The sequence below is a fragment of the Prunus mume genome, linkage group LG7, assembly GCF_029339155.1.
Source record: "Prunus mume cultivar Tortuosa linkage group LG7, ASM2933915v1, whole genome shotgun sequence".
NCBI classification, from domain to species: domain Eukaryota; kingdom Viridiplantae; phylum Streptophyta; class Magnoliopsida; order Rosales; family Rosaceae; genus Prunus; species Prunus mume.
In genome coordinates, this window is record NC_142704.1 from 20,091,160 (window position 1) to 20,101,206 (window position 10,047).

The window sequence follows — 10,047 nt, forward strand, 5'->3', positions numbered from 1 at the left end:
GCTGGGGTATTTGGTATCTTTGCAAACTGGGCTGAAAAGGTTTTGGTTTGGAGTAGATGAGCTTTGGAGAATGGCGGCTGGAGTTTTTTGGATTTGTTAACGGCTGAAGGGTTTTTTAGGTTGGAGGTTTAATTGTTTTATTCTATATATACATACATATATTCAAATAAGTGGGGCTGAAACTTCAAGATATGCGGCCGGGGCTTTATTGAACTTCCATCATCCAATTTTGTATTTATATATATATACTAGTCCCTTGGCACATGCGTCAGCATGTGCATGCCAATTGGTTTTCTTTTCTCTTTTTTTTAAAAAAAAAAAAAATTAAGAGAAGATAACATGAGTAGTTATGTTCCATAAAAGTAGGAACTATAATTTGATTTTGTTTTTAATTTTAATTTTTTTAATATGAAAAAATGTGAATTTACTATATTATTCTCATTTAATTAATAATTTCAATTCTTAATGTTTGAATTAATCAAGGGTATTTTCTGGTATTTTGAATGTTTCACAATTATCTGCCTTTTGCTTTATGCTTTATATATATATATATATATATATATATATATATACATTTGAAATATAGAGATATATAGGTGTGCGGCCGAAACGAGTCCTTTGCAAACTGGGCTGAAAGTTTTTGTCTTATTATATATATATATATATATATAATAGGTAGATGAATGCAGCTGGAGCCCTTTGGGTGATTTGCAAATGGGCTAAAGTGTTCACAGGTCAAAAAGCTAATGGTCATATATATATATATATATATATATATGCATGCGGTTGAGTGCTTGCAAATATGTGGTGCCTCTTTACATTATTTTATGTTTATTTAATATATATTATATAGGTAACAATGCAAGAGAAATCGGATGCCTAAGTTCAAGACATTGATCCGAGCCCCATAATTTTCAGAAAATTATGTGTACATGACAAAGGCCTCGCGAGGAAAGAAATCAAGGGATTTGATAATAACTCAGAGTGGTCCAAAGCAAGGAAGAATCAAGCGCGTCAGAATATTTCAATCAATGCAATCCTACGGATTTAGGAGGGCCTTGGAAGGAAAGAAGTTTTAAAAGAGTTGACCTTTGGCCATTCAATGGCCAACCCTTGGGTTGACGAGTGCCCTATATTGCTCGACGAAGACATCAGACACACAACATCAGACAAGCAAACTTATCTTTCGTCTCACACTTTTCTTTTCCTAGACTTAGGATTTTATTTTTCAAGCATCTAGTGTAGTGAGTTCTTCATATTTCTAGTGTAAGTTTATATTTCTTGTCATTTAAATTCAAGTTTGTTTATATTACTTTAATTTTCATTGTTATCGCACTTCAATTAAGTTCAATTTCAAGTTTGTTTATTTTATCGTTCTTATCGCTTTTATTTCGTTCTTGCTTTATTTATCGCTTTGATCTATTTTATCGCACTTCAATTCTTGTCTTTACGTTTATACGCATATTTAGTTTAATTGTATTATTTTTACTTAAACCATAAAAATCACAAAAACATCCGTACGAAACCTAACCATCCTCGAGCCCGAGGAAGTGAAAGAATCTAGGCCAAGAGGAGATTCCTTGCTTGGCCGATCAATCGTTTGGTCAGAAGTTAGAAGCGTAACACATCCATCTATTCACATTCCATTCAAGCCCACATTCGGGGCTTGGTGGTGGCACGCCCCGCATCCAAAAGAAGAAGGACCAAAAGTTCCTTCCATCGGCCGCCTCGGTCGACAAAAAGGGAAACATAATTTGGCACGCCTAGTGGGACCACTAGGTTTTGTATGGTCGTAAACACTAGGAGGAATCTTAGAAGAGATCAAGAATTTGAAGAATCTAGACGTCGGTTGGAATCAGAGACAAGCATGGCTGGTTCACTCCCTATGAAAGATCAAGGCTTGGATGAGATAATAGAAACATTCAAGAAGGTGCAAATCAACATCCCATTGCTCAGATTCCAAAGTATGCAAATTTTTTGAAGGATCTATGCACTAATAAGAGGAGATTCAAAGAGCATGAACAAGTTGCATTGAGTGAAGAGGTAGGTGCAGTGTTACAAAGAAAGCTACCTCCAAAGCTAAAGGATCCAGGTTAGTTTTCTATACCTTGCATAGTTGGTGATTTTAAGTTTCAAAAAGCTTTGCTTGATCTTGGTGCTTTTATAAATCTTATGTCATATCATGTTTATGAGAAACTTAACCTTGGTGAGTTGCAAGCCACAACTGTGAGCATTCAATTGGTAGATAGAACTATTTGGTACCCCAAGGGCATTCTAGAAGACGTTTTGGTGAACGTAGAAGGTTTAATCTTGCCAGCTGATTTCTTAGTCCTGGAGATGGAAGAAGCACCAATTCTGACGAGTGGTTGCCCTTTATCTTTAGCCGACCCTTCATGGCTACTGCTAAGACCAAGATTGATGTAGAGCAAGGCACTCTCACCATGACCGGTAATGGAGAAACTGTTGCCTTCAAAGTGTTTGATGCCCTGAAGCCAAATGTTGTACAAGATTGTTTTCAAACTGAAGTATTTGGGAATCTAGGGAAAGAGAGATTTGATGGCCTTCCATATTCAGTAGAATCATGCTTGCTGAAAAGAGGAGACAAGGAGGAGCAGGGGGCAGCCCACATGTTCAATGCTACAATTCCCACACACAAGAAGGGGCTGCCCAAATTTGGAGATGTGAATATTCCAATCATTCCTACAATTCATTGTGATTCTATTCATAAACAGAAAAGGAAAAGAAAAGCAACAAGGAAGCAATGGAAAAGGAAAACAAGCTTGGTGAACTCTCTTGCGTTGCATGAGGTGTCGATTGAGCCCAAACCCCCCCCCCCTCCCTAATTCACTATAGAAAGTTTGGACGTCCGGCTGAAGACATAAAACTTAGCGCTTCTTGGGAGGCAACCCAAGGTGATAAGGAGAAGATAGAATATGCAAGGAAGCCTACTTGCATCCTAATCACTTCAAAGGGGAGTTTTTTTGAACTCTAACCTTTGGTTATGTCTTTCCCTTATTTTCTTTCCTTTCATTTATGAGGCATTGCTTTTTCTTACACTCTAAACATTTAGGACAATGTTTCATTTAAGTTTGGGGGGAAGGATTTAATTATGTTGTTTCAAATTGTCAAATTTTAAAAATTTTTTGAGTGTGTATTAGATGTCTAAAAACGCAGGATTTTGTGTGTTGTTTCGTTATCCTTCCAAACACCTATGATAAGACTTGGATTTAATACTAATATGGTTTCTCATAAATTGATAGTCATTGTTTAAGGACTTTGTGTAGTTCTAAGTTAACTCTGTCTTGCATGTCATCCTTGCACTTATTGAGCACTTTGCCGAGTTAGTCCAATTTCATGCTACTTGGAGACGTTATGCAATTCTACTTATCTCATGATCTTGGTTTCGTACTCTAGAACTTATTTGAATATCTCTTGAGACATTTTGTTGCCATACAATGCTTAGGAAGTGATTTAGGCCATGTTTGAACCGTTTGAGCCTTTCTAACCATCTCTCTACATGTATTCATCCTTAGTCAACCCATTTGAGCCTACGTTAAGCCTTTCTTTGTGTAAACCATTCCTACCATAATGAACCTTTGTTTTCTTATTCTTACTTATTCTATGAGCAATTAAAGCTATCTTCAAAAGAGAGTTATAAAGAATGCAAGGTTTTTGGAGCAAAAGTGAATCATTAGTGCCATAACCCAAGTGTTGAAAAGAAATAAGTTTGGGGGTATTAGTAACTAATCAAAAGAGGTAATTGAAGTGTGACCAATGTAGTCACGGCCCTAGGGTGTTATAAAAGAGAAGATCATAGGGTAAAGAGCCACAAAATTAGGCCAAATAAACATATATGAATGTGCTGAAATTCTGTTGAAAATATGCTCATGTCTGGCAACTATAAGGTGACTAGCCAAGCTTTGCTCGGATATCATGCCTTGGCCAGCCAATTGATGGAAGATTTTGATGATGTGAGACTCGCCCACCTACCAAGAGAATATAACACTCAGGCCAACGCCATGGCCCAATTAGCATCCGGAGTGGAAATCTCGAGGGGCTCTCTGAGGAGCTTTTTAAAGTTGAGAAGCGATCTCTCCTCCGTCTTTGAAAGAGGGACTCCAGCAGAAGGTTATGGTGTTAACCACAGCACCGGAGGATTGAAGGCACGACATTGTGCAATATTTAAAAAATCCAAATGGGTCACATAGCCAACAAGTTCAGCGAAAGACCCAATATTATGTGACGAGGGATGAGATATTGTTCCGCATAGGTTCCGATGATTTGCTCATGAAATGTTTGGGCAAAAGGAACAACTCGTAGCAATGACCGAGGTCCACAAAGGAATATGTGGTGCCCATCTAGTTGGCATCAAGATGAGGTGGCTTTTAAAGAGGCACGGTTATTATTGGCCGACTATCCTCAAAGATTGCATTGACTATGCTAAAGGTTATCAAGATGAGGTGGCTGTCAATGGCCTCACCAAGTTGGGATGTTGGTAATCACGACACTTATCGCACTTCTGGGTGAAGGCTCGCATCAGCAGTGAAGTGATGGCCAAAGTATCCCCGCCAATGACCTTGTGTGCTAGGGAGCGAGCGTCGAGTGGTTGCCGCAGATACCCTCATGAATCCTTAGGACGTAGGGTACCTTCTCGCACACCAAGGCGGTAATGAAGCCGCGCTTGTATATGGCGTCATTAATGATTAAATATCGAAGGAACTATAGCGAACACGCCGCGCTCTGCAGGATCGCAGTAGTGTCCGGTTCGCAAGAATTGAGTGATGGGTCCATCCATGTAAGGTGCGGATCGATGGCACGGATGAGTAGTGCCCGTGTGCTGGGCTGGGCTAAGAACTCGATGTGGATAAAGACCTATGCCTCGCTCCAAGGCCGAGGCTAGCCTGCTAATGCATCGCGATGATCGCTTTAGAGCATGGCATCCGCTTATAAGATGAGCGCCGAAAGTTCCAAGCAAGTGGCGGGTATGTTGGAGGTACGCGGTCCTGGAGATGTCCTTGGCCGTGAAGTCCTGTTTGACTTGATGGACAACAAGCTGTGAGTCGCTGAATATATGAATTTGCTTGGTGGCCATCTCCTTTGCTAGTCGAAGGCCAGCTAGGAGTGCTTCGTATTCGACCTCATTGTTGGAGGCATGGAATTTGAAGTGGAAGGCGTACTCAAGGACAACCTTGTCTGGGAAGAGGAGAACGAGGCTGGCCCCACATCCTTGGGCATTGGAGGAGCCATCCACATATAAGGTCCACAAAGGCTGGGTCAAGTTAAGGCTGCCATTGTTGGCTACGTGGAGCCGCTCGAGGAACACTAGGTTTGCTATGACTGTAAAGGTCGGCTCTGTGGATCTGAATTTTCGATATTAAGTCAGCAACCGCTTGGCCCTTTGTAGCTTGGCGGGGTTTGTAGTGGATATCAAATTCACCAAGTTCAATGGCACACTTAACCAATCTCCCAGAAGTCTCTGGCTTCTGCAACACTTACCTGAGCGGTTGGTTGGTTAACACATGGATGGTGTGAGCTTAAAAGTATGGTCGGAGGCATCTAGCCGAGACTACCAGTGCGAAAGCAAGTGTCTCAATGTCTGGGTACCGAGCCTCCGCATCTTGCAATCCTTTGCTCACATAGTGCAACGGATGCTCAGCACCTTCGTGTGGTCGAATGAGCACTGAGCTAATTGCAGCCGAGATGAGAGATAGATGGTAAGGACGCTCAAACTCAGGCTGACATAAAGGCCTGCCCATGTATGCCTGAGCTTGCCGGCCCGGTCACATTCGCATTTTAGGTAATGTCGCTTATACCCTAAGTGCCTCAAGAATGGGGCACAACGACATGGGCCTTAGAGATAACTGTCGGTCATACACGCCCGGTGAAGGCTCAATGTCCTTGACCGCCTTGGGTATCGCATATCTAAAATGGCCGGGATCTTCTCCGGGTTGGCCTCAATACCCCTTTGGCTGATCATGAAGCCAAGGAATTTGCCGGAAGCCACCCTAAATGCACACTTGGTGGCCGATTTCATCCATATCGCCAAAATTGTGAACATGGCAGAGAGGTTGGGGATGTGTTGGTCAGCAGTGCGACTCTTGACGAGCATGTCATCAACATAAACCTCCATGGTGTTACCAATCAGTAGAGCGAAGATGCTGTTCACCTGTGATACGAGTCCCCAGCGTTCTTGAGGCCAAAGGGCATGACTATGTAGCAGTAAAGGCCACGGTTAGTGATGAAGGATGTATGAGCTTGGTCCTCAGGGTGCATGAAGATCTGGTTGTACCGAGTAAGCATCCATGAAGCTAAGGAGGGCGTGGGCTGTGGCGCCAACTAGTCGGTCAATGCGGGTAGGGGAAACTATCCTTTGGGCGTGCCTGTTGATTTGTGTAGTCCATGCACATGCGCCAGCCCTTCTTTGGTTTACGTACCATTACCACATTAGCTAGCCAGGTGGGATAATCCACCTCCTTGATGAATCCAATGGTGCTCATTTTATCCACTCTCGCCTTCATGGCCTCATACCGCTCTGGGTCATAAGCACGACGCTTCTGTCGAATGAGTCGGACGACAGGATTAATGCTTAGACTATGAGAGATGACGCGTGATATGCCCAGATATCGCTGTAAGACAAGCAAAGACCTCAGAGTTGAGGCGGAGGAAGGCCACAAGATCATAGCAAAGCTCTTGTGAGAGGGAGGTGCCGATCCCGACTGGCCGATCCGGATGTCCTCCAGAGAGACCAGCCTGAGGTCCTCCACAAGTTCGGCCCGTTGGGTGACAGATTCCTCACTAGGGTCTCTCACGCCAAAGGCCACCTAGGTGGGTCAGGCTGGTTACCGCTTAGGGCCTCACCCCTATGTTGGCGATTGGTCTTTCAATGTCGGCTACAGCCTGAGCAGTTGGTCGCCTGTGGCACAGGCGAGGGAAATTTCAACAAGAACATATGTGTGGAAATGAAAACCTTCATTTGGGCCACATGGTGGCGCCCAAGGATGACGCTGTAGGTCAGCAACCAATAATGAGGAAGAGAGTGGTGACCGTCGTCCGCTGGGGTGATGCTCCAATAGAGATAGGGAGATGAATGCTCCCAGTAGGCTGGACCACATTGCCCGAAAAACTCACTAGGGTGTGACGCCGTCAAGCAAATGAGACGGACTCGAGCTCGCTGAAGGCATCAGCAAACATCACACTGACTGAGCTGCCAATGTCTACCAAGATGCACCCAACGTCGAAATTAGAGATGTCGGCGCAGATAATGATTGGGTCATCATGAGAGGAGAATAACGCCACGCCCCCTCCTCACAAAAGGCCCAAAACTTTTTTTTATTCTCATTCCCCGTCCAAGATTCACCCCGCATAAAGTGGCGGAATCTTTGATGGAGCTTGGAGGTTCCAGCTGATGGCAAGGCCTCCAACAAGGTTGATATGTTGATCGTTGCTGCGTGAGGGTTAAGGGGGTGGGAGGTTGCACGTTTTATTCAGCTTTCCTCACGAATAAACTTTCAATTATGTTGCACAAGGCACACAAGATTTGGTATGGCATGGCCACCAAATCAAGAAAGAGGCAAGACACTGCATTAGCATAGGCTTGTTTGCTCGATTTCTGGGAGGCTGGGTATGATAGGTGCCTCTGGCACAGTGACATTCTCATAGGTGTTTAGGTGGTGAAGACTAACCCGGGTTTGGGGTGAGAATGGGAGCGGTCCCTGTCATTTGTCCCGGGGTTGTTTCCACTAGACTAGTGGTGATTGCCATGTTCGCCTCGCTTGTTATTGCCGAAGGTATGCCGGTAGCTATCCTTCCTCTTGGGGTCCTAGTGCACCTCGGGTGCTTGGTGTGAAAGAATGTTGAGGTAGAGCCGATGGGTACTAAAGGTGGAGGATCGCAAAGGATTACACGCGGGGTGGTCTGGGCGCTTTGAGTTGAAGTATCTCACTTGGTATGAATCACGCTTCATTAGTTCAAAGATATGTGTTCCATGGGTTGTTGTGACGGATACTAGTTGACTCTCCGAGGCCACTTGAAAGCACCAAGGCGCACATCATCGGGCCGGGCACGGAGTATTCATGGCTGAACTTGGTCAATACTCTAAATGTCTCGCCCTCACCCCGCCGGCATGTACAAGTCGTCCGCGGCGTAGAAGCGACGATCCGATCATGAAATGATCCGCAGAAACCTGTTTAGATCACAAATGTGTTGATGGTGCAGGGGTTCGCACCAGAACCAATTTGAGCCGCACTCACCGGAGTTGAAGGAAGAAGAGGCACTTGCCTTCGCTGAGGCTTGCACCCCTGCATGACCGGAAAGAATGTATGGGTGAGATGATCCTCCGTGCTAGTGTTGAAGGTGATGCGGAGTGGTGGATGTCCCGCCCTGTGGTAATTAAGGATGCGCTGGTAAAGGCCCGGTGTCGTGGCTTGCCAGTAGGCTGGTGGTGGCCGTTGTTTCGCTTCTCTCAGCGCGGACTTTCTGAAGAGAAGCCTCATTGTCGGTCGGTATGAGGGAGAGTCTCGGTGCGGAGGTCCGTGTGTGGGTGGCCATGGGCTGGATAAATTTCTTCGAATGTCTCAGTATGATAAGACTCGTAGTCTTCTAAGTAATCCTACCCCTAGTTCTCCGAGTCCCCATACCTCTCCAAGGGGTAAGTGGGTTTTGGCGAGGCCTAGGTGTGTCACCTGGATCTTGAGATTAACGGGATAAGAGGGGTTCCGCTTGACGGTCCATGATACTGTCCCCGCAATCTCAGAGACCTTTGTTGGTTCATAATGGGCGGTCTCATGGGGAGATGCGGAGGAGCCACGACGGTCGCCTCCGATGGAGAGGCTTTACCCTTGGCCGGGCTTAGGCCGATTGGGACACTATGGGAGTGCCCGGCTGGTTTGGCTGGTACGCTGTGTTCCTAGGTAAGGCTACGTTGGGAGCCCCGGCCCGATTCATCTCCGCCACGCTCACAGCGTGTAGCATGCTTGAGCTTGACGTTCTTAGCATGAAGATGGTCATATTTCTGACATCTTGGTGATACGGGTGAGGCTCTCTGCGGCCCACCGAGATTGGCATCATCAAGGTCTCCTTGAGCACTCCCATGGGGGTATGGTGCTAAGTCCTGTGGCTATCCTCCAGGCATAGGTGGTGGAGAAGAAGAGGCGACGGACCGGATAGGAAAAGGACATGGGGCTAGTAGAGAAAAATGGGTTTCAACTATCGATTCTCACAGACGGCGCCAAACTGTTGATGCTTTTTGCGTCAAGTTAGGTAGATGTAGATTGTCTTCAGTAGGGAAGGGTTTGGACCTTCAATAATGACTAGCTCATGGAAGACAAAATAGAGAGAAGCAATCATTAAGCTTCGCATCGGTGTGGTGCCTGGCAAGGCTCTCAATGCTTAAGCCACTAAGAGTGGTAAATTTTAGCAGCAGCAATAAAGAAAAGATAAGAGTAGTTACCCTTTACTAGGGTATTGTTCTCATTTATAGAAGTAAAAGTGGAAGGTTTGTGTAGATTTCCGATGTGGGACTTTGTGCAAATCGATGTGGTGGTAACACGGTCATGGAGATTAGGTTTGGCAATGTGAGCTTGGCAGCCGAGCTTCAAGACGTGACGCCCTTCTTTGGATGCGTGCGGTTGTGCGAGTGGCATGCCAAGACGGCCTACCGTGTGTCGAGATAATGATGAGGTTCAGGTAGAAGATGGTTTAAATGTTGCACCTGTTTTGCGTTCGACTCCTAATCAAACGATTGTGGCCGAGTGAGGAATGAATCTCGGCCGTCAAGTTCACGGCCTGAGCTACAAGGCCGTTTAGTGGTGTTGTTGGTGGCGGGTTTTAGGTGGTGCTCCGGCGCGTTGCTCAGAGAGCGACGGTCGTATGATATATGGGGTGAGTGAGGTGATAACAGAGATAGTGCTCCGGCGCCTTGAAAATCAAGGGTCGTATGATATATTGATGGATGGATTTTCCTTACAGTCTACCACTACTCCTAAGAAAGCAAATAAAGGTATTGAAAGTGCATTACAGGAAAATATAATTTGCTCCGAGGAGGCTTTT